Raw genomic sequence first — 26231 nt, forward strand, 5'->3', positions numbered from 1 at the left:
TGCTTCCTCCTCCATGAATGCAAGGCCTGTTTGAAGGCACACATCGAAGCAACAAAAATGCAGCAGTAGGAACAGAACGACGAAAAACCGTGCGACAAATGCTTGTCACTATTTCACTTCTTTCTCGTATCGGTGGTGCACATAGCAATTTAAGATTTTTTAATCTGCGCTGTTACATTTGGTTGATAGTCCTTTACGGTGAACACTTGTCAAGTGGTACTTTATCGTTATTTTCATCGTGACATTTATCTCTTGCTTCGATGCATGCCTCCAAAAAGGCCTTTCGTTGAAAGTAATAAATTTCTTGTAAGTTGAGCTCTGTGCGTGTGTGTTCCTTCCAAAATATGTAGTTTTTTTGCGTTGGTAAATTCATAGTAAGCAAAACTTGGGACAATACTATTCAATCTCAGCAATTTTAGGCTAGGTATATGTTGACTTAGACAAAAGCTAACCACCTCAGTAGCAGTAATGTGGGGATGTAATCAATGCGCTTGCTCAGACGAGACATGACGTTATAGAATCGACAGCAGACATTCAAATATGCACCTTGCATGCAGCGTTCTATATCTAATATAGAGGAGTTTAATCTACTGAGATATTTTGCACAGATTATCCGCAAAACGTCAACGCAATAAAAGAGACACTGTTAGTGATAGCTGCATACGCGCGGCAGGGACAGCGTGATACGGATGGCACAGCGACACAGTTCAGCCGACGCAGTGGTGCAAGTCAGTGGTGGACAGGCATTGCAGAACCTCCTCTTCAAAGGCTAATCCTTTGCTGGAAATAATTCGCACTGTTCAAGATGACATCCGGAGACTCGAACAGGCTGAGCCTCCACCTGTCGCAGATGCATGCCGATCAACTGTATTCCCTGCAGGAGGAAACTTCTCTACCAATTCCGCACATCAGGGGAATGCCTCAGACAGAGGCCATCACCAGTATCGTCAGACATATTGCCGCTATTCCAGTGTTGCAAGTTCGCCTCGAATGCATATGAAGGACATACTTGTGCCTTATGGAGAAAGGCGTCCTTGGTCCCTGGGTTGTATATCAACTCAGGGGGGCTCAAGTTCGAGCTGATGCGAATTTCGTGATCAGCTATTTAGAGAATCGTGATTTGAACCACGGATTTGTTCACTCTATGGCCAGAAGCTCAGGGTGCATTCACATGTGCGCATTGGTGCTGGAAAGTTACACCGCGAGTGCCGGTTTTCATGTCTATTGCTTCTGCTTGAGGCCGTTGTGGGGGTGTGTGGCAGTCTATGGACATCCTAAAGAATATTTCTTCGGATCAAGCCAATTTATCAACAAGATGCTTAGGAATAATCCCCAAGTCACCAGATGTGGCGTTTACGCGGAACTGGAGACGGTGCATCGAGTTGTCACCTGCCTGTATATCCATACCTGAGGTCGCTTCGTTCTGCCAACACAGCCACTTTGGGTACCGGCCGGTGAAGACGTGTTTAATAGTGAGTAAACATCTCGCTTAATATAATGCGAACATTTCTGTAGTCCCGCGGCGAAAATGTGGCTAATAGAGCCCTCTTGTATGTTTCGTACAGCTGTTGTAGCTGTTTCAGTAGCTCTAAATACGGCACTGAGGTCTGCGCTAATGTCGGTATTCAGTAGGTGTTCCTGCAGTTGTGTTTTTTGCACTTTATGTAGTTGTAGTAGCTCAAAATCTTGGGAAGGGCGTAGCATAGTATAACCCAGTCAATCATGGTGCAATACTGCTCGTGCCGAAGCTGTCGCGCTATCTCTTTTGCGACGGTTGTATCAGCCAAAATATTTAGGAAACGTTTTTCACAATCTTAGAATATATGCTACTGCAATGCTTTGCGATTTCCATAGTTATTATTTTAAACTATGCTAATTTTATTTGACCCTCGTTTTTAGCTCCATTAGCCTTGTTTCAGACACTCCGTTGACCCCTGCTGACCATGCGGCATCAGAGCGGATGAGTAGAAAGCCCAGCTTCTAGACAAATTTGTGCTTAAAATAAATGTGTGGTAGATACAAAATGTGACGTCTAGTCGTTTGTGAATAGATAGTGGCATGCGCTGAAGCAATTTCATGGTGGTGAGTTTGCTTTATTAGCACTGTAGTTTTGAAGCATTGTGGGGCTTCATAAAGGCGTGATACTTTAAGAGGTAGTGAATCAAAACGCATGAGCGATGCATACCTGCGAGTCTTAGTGGTGAATTTATTTTCGCAATTGTCCACTGACGCCACGGTAGCAGATGAACATACACGCTGCTGGTCGAGTTCTTACTGGGAGAGCGATAGCGCTTATGAACGATAGCGTAAGTGAAAGAAATACATGAAGACAAATTTATTAAAAGCAATGAAACTGTGGGGCCTGCATAATACTCCCGATGTGTAGACGCGTCATCAACATTGAACAGGCTGCATGTGATGTATAAAAGCAACTGTTTAAGCAAGGTGTGTACCGCGATATATAGTAAATGGACGTTTTGCAAATACAAACAAATCGATCTCTTTCAATCGGAATGCCTCTGGTGTTCGCGTGTCATTTAATTTACTTCTGCGAAGGACCCTCACGTCACAGAATATTAAGTCCCAAGAGCAGGTTCTTCAATGCGCCGAAAGATGCGCAGCTAAATCATTCTTCAAATTGTTCGCGTGTGCACTCATGTGGTTATTGATGCATCTGCTCCTTTGTCCTACATAAGATATCGCAGTTTTAAAATGTTGTGAGTGTGTGTTATAGCTCATTTCTTTAAGAAGTCACTATATCTCAGTAGTACTGTCATCATTTCTGAAAACAAAGATGACATTTTGCAAAGGCATGTGCGTAGCACCTTGCTGCCTTACACATTGCATCAGAAGGAAATCAAGGTATTGACAGCTGCATTATGGTCTTGCAAGAATTTAAATGTTGAAGACTTTTCAAATGCGATGAATTTTATGTGTCGTTTTAATGATTCAGAGATTGACAGTGTATTACATGTTTTTAAAGTCAGTGGCGAAAAATTCACCACGTAATTACCACTAGAAATACGCAAGAATTTTTAGATTTCAGCGTGATATCTTTTGAGAACCAGGCTTGCTTGTTTACTATGCCGATATTGCAAAAAGAACTTGTACTTTACGAGTCTGTCTACTCCATTCTAGTGAAGAGGCCTACAGCCACGTGGTGTCTGGGAGATTCACTTGGGAAGCATTTCGAGCGCAAAGTTTCGGGGTAGTTTCGCGTATCGATTGACTCGGCACAAAGTCGGCTACACTTATCAGGTAGTTGCGCCTCCGGCGGCATCTGTGCAGCACAAGCTAAAAGCAAGGCGTTTGGAAAAGAAGCTACAGTTCATTAGAAGGGCATCCAACTGCCGATAGTTATTGCTTATCCACATAGTATGTACGATAAGCGATCATTCTAAAAAGGTGATCCACAGGAGGGTTGCACCTTTTGTATTTCCCGCACCTATCAAGCTAGCACAAATGTGGCACTAATTTATCGGCGTCTTCAAGACTGGCTACAGTGTTAAGCAAAGCGACTCAGCGTTAGACTCGGCATTAGGCTGGTGGTCTTTAGGGACTACCCCTAATATGTGTTAAATACTACGTCTAAGACAAACAGGTAGATGCATAAACGATCACATTAGGCAACACGTTAACAATTTAAAGAAAGATTTCACACTCATTGAATAACCTGCTCTTGTCAGCCGGCATTTTACGATGCGAGGATCCTTGACAAAAATGAAGATAGAATGGCCCGTTAATTGCAAAAGTTCTTCAATATAAAAGAGAAAATTCTGATTGTGTGGTTGAAATGTGCGTATCGCTGTATAGCTCAGAACACCTATCATTCAAATATTTCTTTCGTTATGTCCCTCTGGTCTGTCCTATGTTGATGATGCGTCTGCGCCTTGAAAGTAGCATACATATGTGTCACACTTTTCTTCAATATAATATTATTCTGAGCTAGCACCTGTCACGTCGACATGTCTTTGTTAGCACCTGTCACGTCGACGTGCCTCTGCAGCACAAGCTAAAAGCAGAGGCGTTTGGAAAAGAAGCTACAGTTCATTAGAAGAGCGTCCAACAGCCGATAGTTATTGCTTATGCGCCTAGTATGAACGATAAGCGATAATTCTAAAAAGTTGATCCACAAGCTTAATGTTAAGGATGTTGTACGTAGCCGGCAAATATAGGCTTGCATAATTTGCAGGCGATTGCCCCGCCCAGTTTTCTGTTTGATAATTGTAGCTAATGTCCTTTGTTTGCTTTTTAACTAAGCACGAGCAGGCTTTTAAAATAAAAATCGTGCCTAGCGCAACGTAAGCCTGCATAAGATGACAGCCTTTGTGCTATTCCACGTGCAGCATTGTGCCAGTAGTTTGTCTCGCTGCACTATACCCCAAACACAATTGTCACTTATCACCAGTCATATGCGAGGTCTGTAGCAATCAATTATTTCAAGAGAAGTCGCGACACCTGTTTCCTGAAGATCAAGGAACCACACGGAAACACAATATCAGTCACGCTGTCACATGGCAAGCCTAACTGTTGCAGTTCCTCGAATAAACCTTGCCGTTCCTTCTTAAGCTCACGACCTTTATGCAAATAGTGTTCTATATCACCGTTTTCCTTGCACTTCGGGCACAAGGGCGTCGCAGAGAGTCTGATCTTGTGAAGCCATGCTGGTGTACGCGCTGATCCCGTTCGGTTACGATGAAGCAAGCAGGCTTCTTCCCTCGATAGCCATTGTGTCACACATGGCTGGTGAGGTGTCAGCCCTAACGAGTGAAAATGCTTATTGACAGCTTCTCGTAAGATACGCTGATTGTCTTTGGGAGCCTTCTTCGTTGGTGTAAGTCTCGGAGCACTCCGCGCAAGTCTGTAAGCGGCCTCAGTACCCGCTGTACCCACATGAGAAGGAATTCATTGAAACTTAATGAATATACCAATGCCATGCAGGTGTTTAAGGATTCGCACTGATCTTTGAATGCATCGATCCAAAAGCAATGCTTGTTTTAGCCGCTGCAAAGCGGGCTTCCTGTCCGAAAACAGCACGAATTGTTGCTGCCTACAAAGCTTCAGTTTCTTCAGGGCTGACTGAATTGCCACGCTTTCACATGCTGTCGATGAAACAAAGCACTCGAGTCGCGCTGCCCGGGGCGCCTTTAGAGACGGGATCATAAACGCTGCAGCGCTTGCTCTGCGCATTATGTCGACTGATCCACCGGTGAAAACTTTCAAATGATGGGCGTACTTTTCTTCAATATATTCAAGTACTAAAGATCGTACTTCTGCTCTGGGTGCGGAACGCTTGCTGTGATCCACAGGTGCAATGCACCTTTTGTACTCCAGCACCCATCAAGCTGGCACAAATGTGGCACCAATTTATCGGCGTCTTCAAGACTAAATACAGTGTTGATCAAAGCAACTCGGCGTTAGACTGGTGGTGTGTGTGCACATACCCCTAATATGTGTTAAATACTACGTATAAGACAAACAGGTAGATGCATAAACTATCGCATTAGGGAACACGTTAACAATTTTAAAAAAGATTGCACAGTCATTGAAAACCTGCTCTTGTTAGCCGGCATCCTACGATGCGAGAATCCTTGACAAAAATAAAGATAAAATGGCACGTGAACTGCGAAAGGTCTCCATTATAAAAGAGAAAATTCTGATTGTGTGGTTGAAACGTGCGTATCACTGTATAGCTCAGAACACATATTATTCAAATATTTTCTTCAATATTTCCCTCTGGCCTGTCCTATGTCAATGATGGGTCTGCGCCTAGAAAGTAGCATACATGTGTCACTCTTTTCTTCAATATAATATTATTCTGAGCTAGCACCTGTCACGTCGACATGTCTTTGTTTTTTTTTCAGCAAAGGTGCAACACATATAACAAATATTAAGCCCATTTGTATAGTATTTTCACTTGTGTGGTAGTGATAGAATCGTTACCTGTATTTTCTACATTTGTTTCTTTTTCCAGCATCAAGAGGAAGTTCCGAAAAGAACAAAGAACTCACTGGAATGATCAGAACTACTACAATGCTCTTCTAGAACAGCGCTGTGCCCAACATAATGATGTGCCAAATCAAACCTGTACTTATGGTAATCTTCTGATGAATTATCCCAACAGTATACCCGTGTTTTCCCTAAACTATTAAAGAAACACCCTGAGTTGGTGCGTGAAAGTGAAGGTTTGGCAGATAACTTCGTATAGAAACACTTGCAAACTGATTTTCGTTTCTTGGATCTGTGCTGTATAGTGCATGACGCGGAGAAGCATTCACAACTTGTGGAGCCTTCCGCCTTGACTCATTCTGGTGACTCTAAAAGGACAGATATAATGAATCATTGAACACAATCACTTTGTATCACTTTAAATGTGCTAATAAACTAGTATAATGTGACAACATATTTTCTTATGCTTCTGTGTATTAAAGGCTTGCGTAACTCAAAATGGTTTCGTCTCAGCTGTAATGCATTGAGCAATCAAGAAAACATAGTTGCTTGATGTTGTTTCGATGCAGACTTTCAGTTCGTAGCATTGACGTTAGCCAAATTTGAACCTTCTGTGTTTGCTCAACCGTGAATAGGCAATAACTACTTGGTCGCCATCCACTCTTTTATCAATTTAGTTTTAATGAAAGAGTTGTCAAACAACGCATTGTTATTACTCTAAAAAATAATTTCAATTTTTGAAGGAAATATACCCTCCTAGTGCGCAGCGAACGTTTCTTAAAGGAAACAGATAGGGCAGAGAGCCCACTTGCGACCATTTTAATGCACAGACGCCGAAAATATATATACATAGTCAAGAGGGTTTTAGCTCGCTTTCATTATTTTGTTTTTACATTGTATAAGCGTACAAAGATTTGTTTCATGTGTCCGTTTCCCTATGTAATACCCCTTCGGGGGCCTTTTTCGGGTATTATGAAATAAATATATAAATAAATAAAGAGGGCGAGGATATTACACAAAAAAATAAGGGACAAATTATGGCGCATGCGCCAGATCATTTTAGCCCAATCTTGAAATGAAAATTTCCCTGAAAAGATACTTGTATTCGCCGTCCAACAGATTGACGGACGGTGCACTTAAACACTTGGTTCCTGCTTTGCGAATCGAAAAGGCTTCATATACTTCACGTGCCCTCCGGTTCTTATATGTTGCCATTACTCGGTATTCATCAAACCTCGGGGTGCACCCACAATTTGCACAGTGACTTGCCAGGTGGCTGCCCATTGACCTGCGCATCAGATTTGCGTGTTCCCTAAGGCGATCGTTCAGACAGCGCCCCGTCTGACCGACGCAGTGTCGACCGCATTGTGAAAAATTTAGATACACGACGCCTGTAATATATTCTACGAGCATTTCTGCTTGCTTCTTATTACACCCAACGCTTGAAAATCTTTCGTAGTTAAAGCTTTTAAATAGACTAGCTTGTTTTTTGCCGTGAGGACATTTACACCAGTTTTCTCATCGATATTTAGAGGGGTGCGAACATTTTTTCACGGCAAAAAAATAAGCTGGGTTGTCTATGTAAAAGAGTGAACTACAAAGATTCTTTAAGTGTCGATTTGTTCAGCGAAGGCTGTTCGGTGAAGTCACCGTAGAAAAGGTTACTTTTTAGCGAAGTATCTGAATTATGTGCAATACCTATGTAACTGCAACTGGCAATGAATATCCCTTTCTTGCACTTAACAAAGATGATAAGCTTAGTGTGTTAGTCTCTATTCAGCTGTAACAGTTCCACCCATGCGTGTAATTTTGTTCTTTGCTTTCTTCTTCTAGCCTCAAGAGAAAGTCGTATAACGGAAGACCAGGAACTCACTGGAAGGATGAGAAATACGACGATGCTTTTAGTACAAGTCGATCTTGCCTCCTGCTTAAATGGGGTGCCGAATAAAACTTCTCCTTACGGTAGTGTTGTAAAGCAACCTTTCCAAGAATCAGCTTGTGGCTCTTATAAATATTGAGAAAACATCACGTTGAATTTCATACGTGGAAGAGAAGCTTTGCCAATTACGACGTCTAGAAACGACTGGGAACTGCTCGTTTCATTCCACTGTGTATGATTAACGCGGCGGAAACTTTCAGACCTGGTGGCACCGTTATCACTGACTTACTGTGGCAAATGTAACCAGACTTCCTCACTTATTCTTTGAAAGAAATTACTTTTGAGAGTTTCAGATGTGATAAAAAATATAATGCCACGCCCCTTTCTCAATTTTCGTTATCGCCGTATTATACGTGTACTTGCTGCCTTGGGCAACCACGCTCATTTATTAAAGAACCATATGGATAATAGTAGAACCTTCCTATGTCATTACGCCCAGAATGAAGACAATGCAGATTTTTTTGGTAATTACGTCACCGCTAGCCATAGCACTGGAATATTCGATGGCACGTGTGTAAATGCCGACGCGGGTCCACGGGTATAAATGCCGACGCGCGTCATCACTTGTCAGTTGATCAATGGTCAACGCTTTGTTTGCCGCTATCTGTGCTGGTGTGTATCATTCTAACCTGACTTTCTGTTTACGGCCACAAGTTCGACCTAATAAACAGTTTTTTCTTGGACAAGTTGTCCCTGCCTTCGTAGACGTCACGACTCAAGTGCCAATGTGAAATAACTTTTGGCACTGTTATTGTGCGTTAAAGACTTGCATCTCATATTGTTCGCTACCTCAGACTAGTCATGCTTATTATATGTACTGAATTGATTGCTGCATTATGCTATTTCATGTGGATGAACACGTAGTATTAGTGTTATCCAAATGCTTACTTTTATAGTCCGCCCAAACTTGAATATGAATCAACTGCTCGGTGAATATACATCATTAATTTAATTCCAGAAAAAATTTATATGCATTCACCCCCATCGTTTCGCTAGAATCTTTTGAACACTACTAGAATATTGTCTTTGCCATCACTTAAAAACCGACAAAATTGTTCTGAGCAGTTATTTCTTTACAAGCTAGTTCAGGGTGAGATATTCTGCATTTCTCGGTTGTAATAATTTTCAAAATCCGCGTATGTTATCAAGAGACAATCGACTATTGCATGTACCTGCCAGCTTCTTCCAACACTCTACCCTTTACAGAATACCGAGTCTCTCTAACCTTCTTGATTCGTTATGATTTTCATAATCTACAGTCATTTTATATCACTGAGGGCTGCCCTGTCCTAACGTAGATTTGCACATCCAGAGATTCTTTCCTTTTCAGTCTTTCAAGAAGCCTTCCGCATGGCTGTGTATATTGCGCATTATTTTTTAGTCCCATTCTATGAATATCTGCTCCTTTAAAGTCGTTTCCCACTGTGCATTGATTTCTTTCCGACTGCGTGTTTTTGCTCTTTTTATTGATTTGCGCTTCTGTGGACAGTCTGTGATATATTGTTTCTTATTTTTGTTTGATTTTTGCGCGTGCCCGCATGAAAGACCCTATGGTTGTGTCTGGATACGTTTAAAAATGATTGATTGATGATTGGTTGATTATTATTATTATTATTATTATTATTATTATTATTATTATTATTATTATTATTATTATTATTATTATAAATGCTTGAGAAATAAGACGAAAATCTGGCTGGAACGCGTCTTGGTAGCCAGCGTCCACGAAGCAGTGATTTCAGTTTCACCAAATGCCTGTCTCAAAGATCATACACCTGCAGCTTTCTCGGCCCGGGAGAGTAGGGGGGGGGGGGGAGTTGAGCTTCATTGTCCCAAAAAACTCGCCTGACCTCACTGCAGCTCTTGGCAAGTTTGCAAGGGGTGCGCACAGTAAATAATACAAAAAGGGTGCCCGTCAGAGGGGTGGAAAATTCGGAGAACGTTGTCCCAAGAAGTGCGCGCAGGTGCCCTCTAGCGCAGCCGTGGCGAACAGCAGGCGGTCGACATAACAGGAAAGCGTCCCGTCCCATTTCAATTACGACGAAGCAAATAGCTAGCACAAAGATTCAGTCCTATGGTAATAATATTGTGTCAATAATTGTGAACAAATGAAATGTCATTTGCCAATAAGCTCAGGAAAATTTAGTTCTAGTGACAACCGCGTAAATCATTGATCTCAAGTGGTAATGTAGGTTACATTGTCAAGCCTGCACTGTATCCATCCACGCCTTTGTTGCTTCTTCGCTCGCTGGTGTTGGTGTCATGGGTGCGGTGCTGATCAAGTTTGTCAATTTTCATTCCTCTTGCTCTTATTTCATGTTCAACTACTGCTCCAATGTGCACAAGATAATCACGCAGCTCTCAGGAATCCACTTCGCTGTACGTGCCGAAACTGTGGACGGACATGGAAGTGTTTTTGTGTGCGTGTGCGTGTGTAGGCCACTGGATTAGCGATCGTCCACCTTTTATGCAAAAAAAGAAAGAAATGGACACCCATGCACCCATGGACACCCAAGCTTTCCTTCACAACTTCTCCCAAAAGCAGTCCGAATGGATGTGGTGGCTTCAAGGTGTGAATACTTTATGAGAATTAAAAGGCTCCTTGAAAAACAAGTCTTGGTTAAATGTTAGGGTAAGTTCATCATTTTCATTACCTTTGCACGTTGTTCGCAGATATTATAATTAAGAAAACATAGCGCATTGCATGCTTCGTGAGTAAATACTTCATAGTAATCGTGGTCACGTGATTAGGCTGTTTTGTTTAAGTAATACGAAAACACTTTTTTTCTACTTCTTCCAGACAGTGCTCTCTTTATTCTATAACTTAGCACCGGGAAAATATGGGTTTCGTGCAATCGCTCGTTTCATAAATATAAGAATGTAAATATACTTGTCTTGTAGTTTTCCATTTTTAACGCTGAAGGAATAACCAAGGATAAATTATAACTTGCGCGATTAAAAAACAGTTGCATATCTCCATATCCAAGGGTGCCATAAAGTCTATGAGCCCGCGTTTAAATTTGTCTTTCTTCGTTTACTTTCCCCTTGTTTTTAATTTACGTGTGTTTTAAAAAGGACATGCAGTGAATTTTTTTCCTAGTTTGGTTCTTCAAAGCACAGTGTAATGCCAATGGATCGAAACGTAAAAAGTTAGGAATAGCCCATAATTTTGTTTCCACCATCTACAATTCGGGTCATATAAGTGTAAATTTGACTAGAATGCGTACATCACAGGCAACATTATCGTTACAGATGTCGCAATGTCACGTTGTTATCTTGAGAAACTGCACATACCCGCATACATAGTTACACGAAATAATGTGATCTCACGTTTTAAACAGTGTACAATGAAGATAGTTTTACGCAAGCCGGCAAATAAACTGGCCTGATGAATTAGGGATTGGGGGACCATAAACTGGGGGACCATTAAGCTCGTTTTTTGAGAGTTGAACACGATAGCGATATCCTGTTTCTTGAGCGTAATTCGACCACTCAGTGTGTACTTTTTATTGTATGATGCTACTTGAACAGTTTTAATTGTGAAATAGTACTGTGTGATTGAGAAAGTTCAAAGTGTCTTGTCTCAAAGAAGAATTCGCACATGGCTGCATTCTGTGTAAAGAAAGGGTAGCAAAGCTTGAAGCACGAGCAATATCATGCTATTACCGAGTTGTGCAAAAAATTGAAATACAAAAGAAAGACACCTTACACAGCGCACACCGACAACTGCACTTTGTTGGAGAGAACAGAGATATATAGGCGGTTACGAGAACACGTGCGGTGAAAGAAAATAATTAGATGAGCAGACAGATTCTATTGTGATGCGCTCCCAGAAAAGCTACCTCAGCGGCAAGCAACATACCGAGAGTTACGCGACACATGAATCACCAGCATTCTTTATGAGATACGTCTCTTTGATTTCCCGCTCTACAGTGTCCCTGAATCAAGCTTTAACTACCGTGTCATCAAACAAGGGCGTGCAGCCGCATTCTCTATAATGCAAGGATTCGTTATAGCATATATGTTCCTCTAAAGAAGCTTTATGATCCACAATTATATTGTTGAATCCCAAATAATACTTTTCGCACGACAGCGCGTTGCTGTACACCGCACGACGTTCACACGGTGAAAGAAAATGATTAGATTTCTGCTCATGTAATCATTTCTTCTACCTCACACGTTCTCGTAACCGCATATGTCTGTTTTCTCCCGTAAAGTTTAAGTTGTTATTGTGCGCTGTGTCCACATGTTTTCCTTTTGCACTTCAAATTTTTTCGCGCAACTCAGTTAAGATGAATTACCAACTCGCCCAGCAGACCGTGCTTCTCAACATGATGTGTGTAAATTGTTTTAGAACTTTATGCACCCACTACGCAGTCATAAGGAAATGTGCGCAGCAACGTGCGTGTTTTTTGTAATGGCTGTCTGTCTTTAGACCGCGAAGTCACGTTGGTAATAAGGTGTTGTGATGCCCGATGACAATGCACGATTGTATCATTCAATATTGCTAGTATAATAAATTTTGTGCTTTGAAACATGTATACAGGATGCGTGCATTTGTTAGCCATGACAGTTACTTTTCTTGCATTTCCAACCAGAGGAAGTTATTCTTGCTTTATTTCTAAACAGACGCATAGTCATGAGGTAGAGTACTTGCTCGCCATGCAAATGGTCTGCATGATTTCGATCTTCACTCAAAACCGTAAATTGATAATAGTTGTTTCATTTGCAGCCTCTCAATTTTCGGTCATGGACAACACGATTTTTCACTCAAAGCCATCGACGACAACGCCAGAATTTCTGCGGAAGGACCTCTTAGCGCTGTTGTGTTAATGATTCATTATTGGCAGAACGAAAAGTAGGGTTCCGTTTACAAAAGATATTTTTAGTGTCCCCTTGGCAAGAAACATCGATAAAAGCCTCCGTTCCAACGCACACAGAGACCTATAGACACCAGTTTTTGCAGTCACGTTATAGGTGATTCCTAGTCACAATACTTGTACATGACAAGCTTGCATACCAATCGCTTTTGACCGAACTCCGTAAATGTCGATTATCAATTTTTCAAGTTATTAAATGCACACGGAGTTCATACGGTCAACAGCAAGTCAATATTTTGTTTTGACTCACCATGGACGCTTCATTGGCACACCAGAAATGTTTTAAATAAAAAAAAAGTTTGCAGCATATCCACGGACTGAATGATGGAGAGTGGGGCGAAGCATTCGTCCGTTCATGCGTCCGTCTTTGTGACCGTCCATGCGTCTGTTCGTGCGCCCGTCCCTGCGTTCGTTCATGCATCCGCCCCTGCGTCCGTTCATGCGTCCATCCATGCATCTGTCTGTGTGTCCGTTCATCCATCTATTCAACACTCCAAGTCCCACCATCTCGCATCTTTTTATCATATATTCCCCATATAGAAGCACCGCCATTCAGTGGACATTCAAAGGACTAAACGAGAGGTGGCACACACACACTTTCTTACGGCTTGCGCTTCGTGTCCATTTCCTAACTTTAACCACCTCAAGTTCATGGTATATACTAGTTCACTGTATTCATGGCACTGTGGCCCAATGCTCGCTAAACCTTTCTAAAACCAAGGAGGTTATGCCCAGTGAGTATAACGTAGCAACGTTTTTCTGTCAGATAGTGCTCAATGTACATGCCAGTGGCTGCTAATGTGAAATGAGAGACAGGAGGATTCAGCTTTTAATTTCTTACGGCTTGCGCTTCGTATCTGTTTCCCTCCTTTAACCACCTCGAATTCATTCATGGTATATACTAGTTCATTGTACTCATGGCACTGTGGCTCAACGCTCGCTAGACCTTTCTAAAGCTAAGGAGGTTATACCCAGCGAGTATAACGTAGCAACCCTTTAGAAGAACGCTTGTTTGAGCGCTCTGTTTTATTTTAGTGAAATCATCGGTCTTTTGAGGTGCCTCGCCTCTCCGTCTTGCGGTGATGGACATGGAGCATGCCAGAGGCCCGCCTGGTCACAGGTCCTCACACCCGTCAGCCACAAGGAAGCGAGCTGGATCTCGCAGTGACACTGAGGACACCGATCTCTATTCTATGTCGGAAGACGACACATCCGATGGCAGCTTTATACCTGTCCGGGGTAAGAGGGCAAAGAGAAGGACGGCGAATACAGCAGCATCAGCTCCTGAAAGCACAGCGACTGTGCATTCAAGGCCTGCGCGCGGGCCGCACGTCATCATCTTCATGCCCGAAGATCCATCAAGCAAGCTACGGCTCCTGAACAGGCAAGCCCTTTCGGTGGCTCTCGAATGTGCGGTGCCACATCAAATTAAGGACGTACGAGTATACCCAAGGAAGAACATTCTCGCCATAGACGTGCACGATGTGAGTGCGCTAGGACAGCTGCAGCAAATGACTGAGCTAGGTGGCATTAAAATGCGCCCCTTTATCCCGATGGATGACAAATCAATTGCCAGTGTAATTTATGACATCGACACTGCCATTCCTAATGCTGACTTGTCTACCCTCATTAAGCCTGCAAACGAGGGAACTGTCATTACGCAAGTGCGGCGCCTTGGAAATACGCGCTGCGTAAAAGCGTTTTTCAAGGGAGATTGCATACCGTCCCACGTTAAAGTTGGACATTTTCGAAATCCGGTTCGACCATTCATCCAAAAGCCACTTCAATGTCATCAGTGCTTCAGGCTAGGACATGTCAAGGGCGTATGCCCCAACTTACGACTGTGTCCCCGCGGCGCTGAATCTCATGCTGAAGACGCCTGTCGGGCGACTACTCTGAAGTGCGCCAACTGCAGTGGTCCTCATGCTGCCTCGTCGAAAGACTGTCCTCGAATCCAAAAGGAGCGCGAAGTTCTCAGACAAATGGCCCGAGACAACTCAACACACAGGGAGGCAGCCGAAGTAGTCCGGCGTCGGCGTCGACGTCGGCATCATCGAAAGTCTTCAAAGAAGGCACATTCCCGAGACGCTCCTTCCCACTCTTTAGCGGTTCCATCCAGTAGCGCCGCGAAAGGGCCCACCACTTCTACGAAAAAAACAGAGAAGCCTCCTTCTCTGGAGGAATGGCCCACGCTCCCGACGCGTTCTTCTGCCAAGGAACCTCGGCAGGTTGTGGCCACACAAGAGCCGTCTCCAACCATAGAAGATTTGCCTAAAGCTGATCGTCAAGTGATCTCGGTGCTGCGTTCCTTTACAGAAGCCATCCGAGCGATATTAGTCGACATGAAGACACCATCTGCTCGAAGCGCACTTGGACTATTGGACGCCCTAAGCCCAGTGCTTGAATCTCTCAACCAGGAAGATGGCTATTCACACCTCAACATTTCTTAAAGAAGTCAAGGCTGCATCCATCATCCAATGGAACGCCAGAGGACTAAAATCACGCCTTTCAGATTTTCGTCAGTTTGTGTTTACCAACGTGTTTCCAATTATCGTCATTTGTGAACCCAATTTGTCGAAACCAATAAGACTATCGGGGTACGAAGCAGTCATGTCTTCAACGAACGGTGCGTGCAGCAAAATCATCGTCTTTGTTCGTCGTGAACTGACGTATGTTGTGCAACCAATTGCACCTCACGATGACAATCAGTATGTCTGCATCACTGTGAAAAAGAACCAACTCATGTTTACTCTCATAGGCTTTTATATATCGCCGTCAAGTAATCTCGATTCCAGGAGATTAGCGGATATTTTGAGAGTGTGTCCTGCACCATGGGCCCTCATAGGTAATTTCAATGCGCACAATCTCGCATGGGGAAGTACGCGGACAAATGCAAGAGGACGCAGGTTAGCAAACATCGCCTACAACTATGGCCTTACTCTCCTGAACGACGGCAGCGCCACTTTTCTTCGAGGGCTGACATACGGCAGCTGTCTCGACCTTGCTTTTGTCTCCAACTCCCTCGCGAGATACGTAAAGTGGTTTCCAGATGTTGAGACACGAGGAAGTGATCACATTCCAATGTACCTTAACATCAAAGGTTTGTCTAGTTATGGTCCACGGACGACCATTCGAGCAGTCCAATGGACCAACTTCAAATCTGACATGGAAGATGCTTGCAGCGATGGCCTACGATCTGGGTTAGAGCAAACAATTAAGAGCACAATGCAAAACGCCACTCGCACGGTGACGGTATCTTCCACACGAAACGACTTTGATATAGAGTTGGAGCGACTTCGAGCACTGCGACGCCGGGCGGAGCGTCGGTATGGGCGTACAAAATCAACTCACGATCTTAGGGCAGCCAGGAGGATGCAAAAGAAGATTCGGCGTCGCATGGATAGATTAGCGTCGGAACGATGGACAACGTTTTGCCAGTCACTAGACCCTCGCAAGCCACTCTCACACATTTGGAAAACGGTGCAAGGTCTGCGTCACCCTACGGAACAGCGCTCTCAATTCAAAGCGCTCGCGCTATTTCAAAAAAGGCAAGACATCGATGTCGCAGAAGATTTCTGTGCGCAGATCGCCAACCAAGACACTCGTCCAGATCCTCCAGTGAAAGGTGACGTCCCCCGTTCCCGTGACTACCACATGGACCTCCTTTTTACAATGGAGGAGCTCGAGGCGGCACTAGCTCTCTGCAGGCGTTCAACTTCTCCGGGCCCAGATGGTATTCCGTACCGAGCCTTGTGCAACATTGGGGAAGGTGCAAGGAGAGAACTGTTGAGCCTCTACAACATCTCGTGGCAGAATGGCAATGTTCCTGATGACTGAAAAGTAAGCCGCTTGTTACCCATCTTGAAGCAGGGCAAATCTCCACTCGAACTAACCTCATACCGCCCAATAGCACTGGCCACCTGCGTAGGGAAGATAATGGAACGGATGATACTAGGCCGTCTGGAGTGGTATCTTGAATACTACAAGATTTATCCGAATTCAATGGCTGGTTTCCGACGCGACCGCTCTTCTATTGACAATGTCGTTGATCTAGTTTCGTACGTTCAGCACGAAAGATCCTGTAAGCGACTATCTGCAGCTTTGTTTCTAGATGTGAAAGGCACTTATGATAATGTACTACATGAAGCCATTTTGGGTGCTCTTGCGGTGGTTGGCCTTGGTGGTCGAGTCTTTCGGTGGATTTCGAGTTACCTGGCTGCAAGATCATTCTTTGTGTTAACAGAAGATGGCCCAACGACGCGACGCTATACTTCCAGGGGTGTTCCTCAAGGCGGAGTTCTTAGCCCGACGCTATTCAATCTTGCACTAATTGGCCTTGCTGAATACTTGCCAAGCACCATTAAAATCTCAATATACGCAGACGACATCTGTGTCTGGAAATCGGCAGTCACACGTCCTCAGATACGTTCCCGGCTTCAAAAAGCAGCAACTATGATTGCCAACTACTTGTTAAAACAAGGTCTGAGCATATCACCAGAAAAATTCGCGCTGGTGGCTTTTACTCGCAAAGCAATGACCCCTTATGTCATTTCAATCTGCGGGCGACCGATTTCTTACGCCAAAACCCACCGGTTTCTGGGGATCATTATTGATAGGGACCTCTGTTGGAGTCCACATGTGACCTATATGAAGAAGCGCCTGACCGCTATTTCTCAATTGTTCAAGTTCCTGGCAGGAAAGACGTGGGGGATGTCAGTAGACGCAATGATGGAGCTCTACAGGGCCCTGTTTCTCGGTTTCCTCAGATATAGCTTGCCCGTGCTTAGCAATACCTGCAAGACCAATGTTCGTGTTCTACAGGCAGTACAAGCTCAAGTGCTGAGAGTGTGCCTCGGTCTGCCCAGATGTACGTCAACAGAAGCAACAATTGCAATTGCTGGTGACTATCCGATACAAACTCACATTGTTGTAGAAGTCCTGAGAACGCACATCCGACACTTCGCACGTGCCCCCGGACATCACCTTGCACTGTTGCCTTCAGAGAGGCGCCAAGCATCGTTCGCCAAAATTATCGTGAAATACAACGATAAACTTCCCTCGGGCTTTACTCATGCATCTAAACCATCCATACCACCTTGGTGTCTTATTCGACCCACAGTGCATCTTAGTGTACCAGGGATCCGGAGGAAATCTGAGTTTTCGTCGCCCGTGCTGAAACAACTGTCTCTTCTTCTTTTGCACGAGAAATATTCAGACAGCATACATGTATACAACGATGATTCCACGAACCACCAGTGTTCGTCAGGGGCAGTAGTTATCCCAGCAAGAGTTGGTACCATCAGCTTTAGGACTGACCACTCCACGGCATCTACAGCAGCGGAACTAGCTGCTTTGCGCGCTGCACTTTGTGTGGTCAATCGGGAACCACCGCAACAATGGTCTATTTTCAGCGACTCAAGGGCTGCCCTACAATCTGTGCTCTCAGCACTGCGTCGCGGCCCGTACGAACAGCTTGTTTTCGAAATTCGATGCTTTCTCCACACTTTACTCGAGAAAGGGCATCATGTGACGCTTCAATGGCTGCCAAGTCATTGCGGCATCATAGGGAACGAACATGCCGATACTGCCGCGCCGGCAGCCCTTGAAGGATCACGAGAAGAAACCATACCACTTTCGAGGACTGATGCTGCCAGTAATCTTCGACGACTTGTGCGTGAAATCACGTTTTCACTATGGTGCCCACCAAGCATCGATACGAATCGTCAACACCACCTGTCCTGTTTGATGGCTCTCCGCGTGCCCACTGGACTCGACCGAAGAGAAGCCACCCTACTTCATCGCGTATGGCTAGAAGTGGTATTTACAAAATCTTACTCCTCTGTCATAGGAATGGCCGACAACGCTCTCTGCGATGCCTGTCATTGCGAAGAGACGCTACACCACATCCTGTGTGACTGTCCATTGTATGAAATCCAGAGACAGTCACTGGCGTCTGCTTTTGCGCGCATCGACAACAGCCAAATGTCTGTGGACACTATTCTGTCAAGTGCCCGTGAGAAGACACTGCAACAGAGGGCGATGAAAGCTCTGTTGAAATTCCTACGCGACACCGACTTGAACAAGCGACTGTAACAGCAATGTCACACACCACGAAAGACACGACTGGACTATGACTGAGTGTGCGCGCATGTGCTGCCGAATGTGCTGTTTCTATCTTCCCTCTCTGCTCTCTTTCATCTCCCCCATCCCTCTCCCATGCGCAGGGTAGCAAACCGGCTGCCTATAGGCTGGTTAACCTCCTTGCCTTTCTTTTCCCTCTATTTTCCTTCCTTCCTTCCTAGTTCATTGTATTTATGGCCCTGCGGCTCAACGCTCGCTAAACCTTTCTAAAACTAAGGAGGTTACACCCAGCGAGTATAATGTAGCAACCCTTTCTTGTCCGATTGTGCTCAATGTACATGCCAATGGCTGCTAAAGGGGATCGCAGCGTGCGCGTTCACTAAAAGCCGAATGCTCCTGTCTCTCATTCCCCATTAACAGCCATTGGAATGTACATTGAGCACTATTTTGTATTGTTAAACAATGCACAGAAGAAATCTCTCACCGGCAGCACCTTGGAGGTCAAATGTTATACCTTGCAGGTCAAAGCGTAAGACTAGTTACATACTACGACTGGACGCGGGACGAACGGGTGCCGCTATAAAGACCTTCGCCCTTAAAACACAACAAAAAACCTATTTATGGAACTTAAATCGGGTTCTTTCATATTATTTATCACTGTCAAGTCGGAATCGAGAAATTGAAATATTTACTTGCACCGTACAATGTCTCAGACCGTGTTGACCATAGGTTCAAGATAAGAGAAATCGCATGCAAGACTGACGTATTTCAAAATAATTTTTACCAATAGAATCAAAGAATGAAACCAACGGCCTCCTAGCATTGCCTCTACCATCTCAAACTTTTGTTTTATTCCGTGTTAGAATTAGTGTGTTGCATATTTCTTAGGTGTGCCGCATTTTTTATTCTTATATGTATTTGGGTTGCAGATTGTGATAAGGTGACATTGTTGATTTGTTTGGCTGACTATGTATCTTTTTTGTATTCTACTTTTTGTAAACGCTCCCCACTGTATTTACAATTGGTGCTGTAGGGAATGAAATAAATAGGTAAATAAATAAAGCGTCAACAAATAAGCAATAAATTTAAGCACGAACAATGTACCTCTTCAGGGAAAGTGGACTAACAGTGACATGTGCCCACAACAAACACTAAATATGTTGCCAAGTTACATTTTAGCAATATTTTTTCAGAATAGCTTGAGATAAAATGAGCATAACTTGAACAAGAATGTTGAGGGAATATGTACCGCCTTTGTTTTGAAGACGATAGTGACTGCATGCAGACCTTTCAACAAACAACCATATTTCTAGGTGAAGAATGATTTGTGGGGTCATAATTTATGCAGGCGACACAAGCTGAACTCCTAAAGACGAATCATCTGAATAGCTATATATAAAGGTATCAATGTAAGGTCATGTTTAACCTTATATGGATGCTTCTATACATATAGCCATATAAAGATTATTGCTATATATGACCATATACAGCAACACCCATATATGAGTACTTAAGGGATTAAGTATATCAGGTTGTATATGGCCAAAATGTGGCTACATCAAGAATTGGGCATATCAGGTTATCTAAGGCCCGTATAAGGGTATTTTATGTAAAGCCTGGTATGGCCAATTTCTGATGTAGTCATATATGGGGATTTTTCTATAATTCCATGTATAGGATTTTTGTAAGGGCAGCTGCGGCCCAGTACCACCTCGGCCGTTTCGCTGGCCCGGTGCGCTGGCTGGGGGAACTGGCTGGGCCCATAGAGCTTGGTGTAATGTTATCTCGAGAGAAATCTGGCGCTAGTGTCTACACGGGCTCCTCTTCAGCAATGTTTGCGCCCCCCTGGAAATTAGAAAAAGCAATCGCTTCGCACTTTTAGACGGTTTACGTTCTTGATATTCGCGTTGATTTCTTTCCAAGCGTAAAACAAAGTGATATAAGGTTATTTTCAATCCAAGCCTGCGTCGTTCTTTTGTGAGTAAAGCTAAATGCATAACGTTTTCATGAAAATACAATGGATGTGAAACCTGGAGAAATGTAATTACGAGGGTATGCATTTATCTGCCACTACGTTACAAATTCGGCACCGAGATATGACGAATTATTTTCTACGACACTTTTTTACACTACTTCAGAACAAATTTTCTTGTTTTTCTTTGAAAGTAGGCTTTACCCATTTATGAAAATAGTAGTAGAGTATTAAGTGAGCGACACCTAACGTATTGTCTTCTGTGGTGCCAGCCCCACCGCGGTAGTCTAGTAGGAAAGGTACTCGGCTGCTGACCCGCAGGTCACGGGATCGAATCCCGGCTGCGGCAGCTGCATTTTCCATGGAGGCGAAAATGTTATAGGCCCATGTATTCGAATTGGGGCGCACGTTAAAGATCCCAAGTTGGTCGAAATTTCCAGAGCCCCCAACTACGGAGTGTCTCATAATCATATAGTGATTTTGGGACGTTAAACCTGACATATCAATCTGCGATGCCAGATGCGTCTGTCCAAGTGTCTTCCTCCAACGCACCTCTCGTTTTGTTGTGAAGTCGAGTCAGAGGAGCGTGATGGTGAATAAATTTAGCTTCGCCGTCATTTTGCAGTTAATTTAAATGAGTTTTTGGCATAGAGTGATTGAAAACATCGTGAAGTTGATGCAATATCCTGCACTGACATGTGACGCTACAACTATGCCTAGTGGTGGGTGGATGACACTTCGCCTAAACTGCCAAGTACAACCTGTGAATCTCCAGCGTCACAGCAAATCAAGAGCCCTCGTCGTCTGCAGCTTCTTTGAAGAACAAAGACTTTGGTGCTTTGCACCCCACACCAATACCCACTCTGCACGAAGAACGAAAAAACTGTTGAAACAGATTCGTAGATAATACGCTAGCTAACACAATCCAATCTATCATCTGTATTTTTCATAATTCTAATCGGGGTACACAATCACAGCACAAGATTCCTCTCTAGGTAATATTGTCTGAAATCTGATGACGTGGACGGCTGTGAGAAGTCCAGTTACGGTCACGTAATGATACGTGGAAGCACCCGCGCACTGGAGCGGAAAACCTGTGACTATATCGAATTTTCGCTTGCGGGTAACGTTAATTTTTTTTGCTGACAGACAGCACCACCGTTGGCAGTGAAAACGCTGCGAAACAAGTTCTTCAAAGTCATCTCGATGTGCGTGGGAAGTGATTGGTTCCAATTTACCTAAAGGTGAGGGTTCGATGCCCTGCTGACCGGAATGCTACGCGTTTAATCTCGGCCGCGGGGGTCGCATCTGAGATGGAGGTGAAACGCTAGAAACCGGTGCATTGTGCATTTCAGCGGGCGTTGAAAAACCGCAGCTGGTCGAAATTTGCGCATCGGATGACGGCGTAAGCGGGAGGCATCGCGGTCTTCAGACCATGGTGGGGGGAGTCTTCAAGAGCACACAGGACCTGGTTCGCAAGATGCTCAGCGATGAACCTGCGCACCTCGGATTTGGCGTCTACCAAGACCTACATTCGGCGCACAGTGCAGCCTTGCTTCTGGCCTCGTGTGATGTCACATAATGCTTATCCCTATTCGATGAACCTACTCGGCAAGTTTGAGCACCCACCCACCCGCTGTGTTGCACAGTAAATAAAACAACACTGATATGTGCTAAATGTGATGTGTAGTCTCTCAGGTGTATATCGCTGTGGTAAGCATAGCAGCACTTTGATGTTCATATGTTCGCTCATTTACTTTTGTATACTCGGTGTCAACTATTCTAGGCATTGGAGGGAAGGCTACAGACCAAATCACGTGCATCCTACCACCAGTGAAAGTAGTTCGAAAAAAGTGCCGGTATTTTCAACGTGAAATACAAAAATTCCCCCGTTATTTTCTTTGTGGAGCTATTTGAGACAGCACGCAGCTCACACCAGTAAGATATTTGTCATTTTTTTGATTTACTCGTTGTGATTTCATGTTTCTGAGAGCGCGAGAAAGTCCCGCCTTTTTACGTGTACCTCAAACGCTGAGTGGCGTCTGCATCTATATGAAATGCGGTTGGTGGTCTCCCGTCGTTTTCAGCAGCGTTACGAGACGTGCGCCACATCGGACTACTTAGCGTAGTTCCACATGTGCTGAAGCCCTGCCCCCGTAGCTTCCCCTTAAGTGCCAAGAAAAGTTGTCGTCAAGTATAGCAAGGTGCCATACTATTGACTGTGTGCTGCTTTTTGAGGCGGTGAACTGAGATTAAGAAGATGATTCTTGCGTTGAAAAGGCCTGTTTCACTCGGATAATTTCGAGAGTAAAGTTGATTCCATTCACGCAACTCAGGTTCAGAACACTGCACAGATGGCTGTACACGTGAATTTGCTAAAATATGGGCCGTACCTACGTGATTCTGTTCGCCAATAAATACTGATGCTTAGGAAAGATATTGCGAAAGAATCCATGCCGGGAAAGTTGCAAGACATTCCGAATTCAAACCATTCATTCTTATCTCCACGTTTGCATTATGTTGAGGTTTCCGCTAGGGGGCCACGGAGTGCGGCTGCACTTCACATGGGCTCCTGCTTTCTATGCTAGTTTTTGTAGTTCAAGGCTGTGCTAGCTCTGGGTTTTTGTGCTGGCAAATTTACCAAGTTGCAAGGAAAGGCATGACACCCCCCACTAAGCGGTGTGTCATTATCTACACCGAACTCTTAACATCTCGACGCCAAGATCCTCCCCGCTAACCCTTACGCCGTGATCCGACGCGCGAGCACGTCTCGCACTTGGGGCTAGTGTTGCATGTACACCCGCCGAACGTGCGGGACCAGCAGGAGCTCCGCGTTATTTTCTCGACCAGAAAACCTGATTACAGGGAGGCGCCTCTTGCTACCCGCCACATAGCCTTTCAAAATAAGCAGATGGCTACTACAGGACCACAATAGGAACCAACATCAATGCAAACCAAGGTGAACGCAGAGACGTCCACAGAGAGATCGGCATGTCCACAGTGACAATACAACAGAAAATGAGCATATATAATGGCTGCAAGTCAGACGCAAAGAAAAACGAGTGCTGAACCTGATTCAAGCGTCCAACGAGAAGCCCGAGAAAGAGCCCGTGCCCACGCAAAAAGCTTCGAAACAACGCAACTTGAAGATGCCCCCTTTTACTACAGACAACTTTAAAGTCGTCTACTGGCCACAAGCCGGACTCGACTTATCGAAATGGAGTCTAACATTATTACGCACGCTATCGGACGATCAAGCGGTCTCAGGCAACAGGATCTCTATGACAACGTCCGAGTTCAAGTGCAGAACGTTGAAAACATTATCATTGCTAGTACTGCCGACACAGACCGCGCAACCAAGCTGAGAAGCATTGCTACCATCCAGTTAAGCGGCACTTTCTTCAGTGTGAACCTCCACGTAAGACATCCCGACGATGTATGTAGACGTCTCATCTACGGACTTCTCGCAGGAACCAGCAGTGCCGAAATTGTAGCTGGCGTCAGAGTCGAGTCACGATACACGGTCCTTGGCGCTCGCATGCTTGGTCGGTCTTCCACCGCCGTCATCAGTTTTGATGGCCCATACGTCTTGTACTACATCACCTACCAAAGTGGATACTACGGCTGCAAACCTTATCGAAAGTCTGTGCAAATTTTCCGCAAATGTGCAGATGTGGTGCCATTGGAAAACGACAAGACATTTGTTCTAGGCCCAGAGAAGACTTCTGTTACAAGTGCGGACAAGACGCAGTCACCACAGATCTCCAATGTATTTCCAACCGCAAAATATGCGAACAACCCCATGAAACTTCCGGCAAGGAATGCAAGAAGAAGCTACGACCAAACCTACCACCTTACTAAGCTACACAACAAACACTCGAGATGGCGAAAGCCCGAGAAAATGACTGTAGTACCGCATAGAAGCCTTCCCCGAGCTTGACAAACAATGTCCCATTCCCAGCGGCATACTGCACGACAAGAATGGCTGAAGCAAGTTTACATCTATTCTGCGATCACACTCCAGGTCTCGCACAAGATCCCGCCCACTCTCCGCCCAGCGCCTCAGCTATGCTGATGCAACACGCGTAGATTCGGCTTCACTGAACTACAAGAACACTCTAGATTGCTTATCTACTGAATCCCCTGCATTCAAGCATTTGGAAAAAATGGTTTTGAATCAGCAAAAAGCTCTGCAAAGCCAGCGTGACCAGCTCCAAAGACAAGGTGTAGTTGTTGATAAGCTAGCAAAACTGTGCCAAGAACAAGAAAAATTATTGAAAAGCATAATGCAAGCATAAAAAGGTTCACTCGACTATTCGAAGAACAGCACCAAGCTAAAAAACAGGCCACGAAACTCACCACATCATATATTGAAGCTGTCGGGGAGGCCAAAGTAGTCTTCATTATAGAAACAAATGTCACCGCCCTTGTCAACTCGCAGCTCACGGCGACAGTAGAGCCTCAACGCACACCAGCAGCTGAGTCGACGCTCAAAGCACTCATCGCCACGAAGTTGGAGCCCATCTCCGCTCAAATTGGTGACACGTTCACAACACTCAGCCATAGGATGGACACCCATACAGCCTAAATCGAAGATCTCAAGTCGCAGCTAACCAACTTCGTGGCTCATGTCAAGATCAACTGCATTAGTCACGCAGAACGGCAGAAAAAAGCACGCCAACAGAGAGAAAATGTTTCTCACACTTTCTCTCTCCAAGGCGAGCAGTTAAACGTACAAGATATTCACGAAGATGGCAGGCTCTAAGAATAGGATTTCTACTCCGCAACCAACGTTTCGCATTTGGCAGTGGAACTGTCGATCATGCAGGCACCGGCTGGTGAATCTACAAGAATTTTTATAAACAAATCAACCCGACCTCATCGCTCTATAAGAGAACAATACTGAAAAAAGCGTGGTTCACAGGATACAACACCGTCGCTTTGACTGCAAGAACAGCCATTCTACTTAAGAAAACTGTTGCGGTCCAAGTAAACAAGATCGACGACACTACAGTTGAACACTTCATTGTGGAAGTCATACCGGAACAAAAATCGCAACAAAGCCTCTACGTTACTAACGTGTACAGCCCACCGCGAGATCAGCTCAAAGACTATGATTACTTCATCCGCGAACTCAGAAAACGCACAAAATATTACCGGATCTGGTCGTAGGGGACTTTATTGCGCCCTACGCAGCTTGGGGCTATGCCGTTCCCACCTCACATTGTTGAATGATCTGCTCCTGCCCACGAGAGTGGGAAAAAGCGTCTCGAAAGATACCACCCCCCGACCTCACCTTTACACGAGACGTCAAGAAGGTGGGATGGACCTGTCTCCCTGAGACGCGTGGTAGTGATCACCACATAATTCAACTCGATATCGAATATGACCAACGACATACAAAAACAGG

General features: G+C 44.5%; 1 long non-coding RNA gene across 1 annotated transcript; it reads left to right on the top strand.

Annotated features, from left to right (window-relative positions):
• The first annotated feature begins 369 nt into the window (after positions 1-369).
• On the top strand, positions 370-6448 carry LOC119165829 (uncharacterized). Its single transcript, XR_012885618.1, has 2 exons — positions 370-1472; positions 5975-6448. It is a non-coding gene; the product is annotated as an uncharacterized LOC119165829 (long non-coding RNA).
• The last annotated feature ends 19783 nt before the right edge of the window (positions 6449-26231 follow it).

Source organism: Rhipicephalus microplus, chromosome 8 (assembly GCF_043290135.1).
Source record: "Rhipicephalus microplus isolate Deutch F79 chromosome 8, USDA_Rmic, whole genome shotgun sequence".
NCBI classification, from domain to species: domain Eukaryota; kingdom Metazoa; phylum Arthropoda; class Arachnida; order Ixodida; family Ixodidae; genus Rhipicephalus; species Rhipicephalus microplus.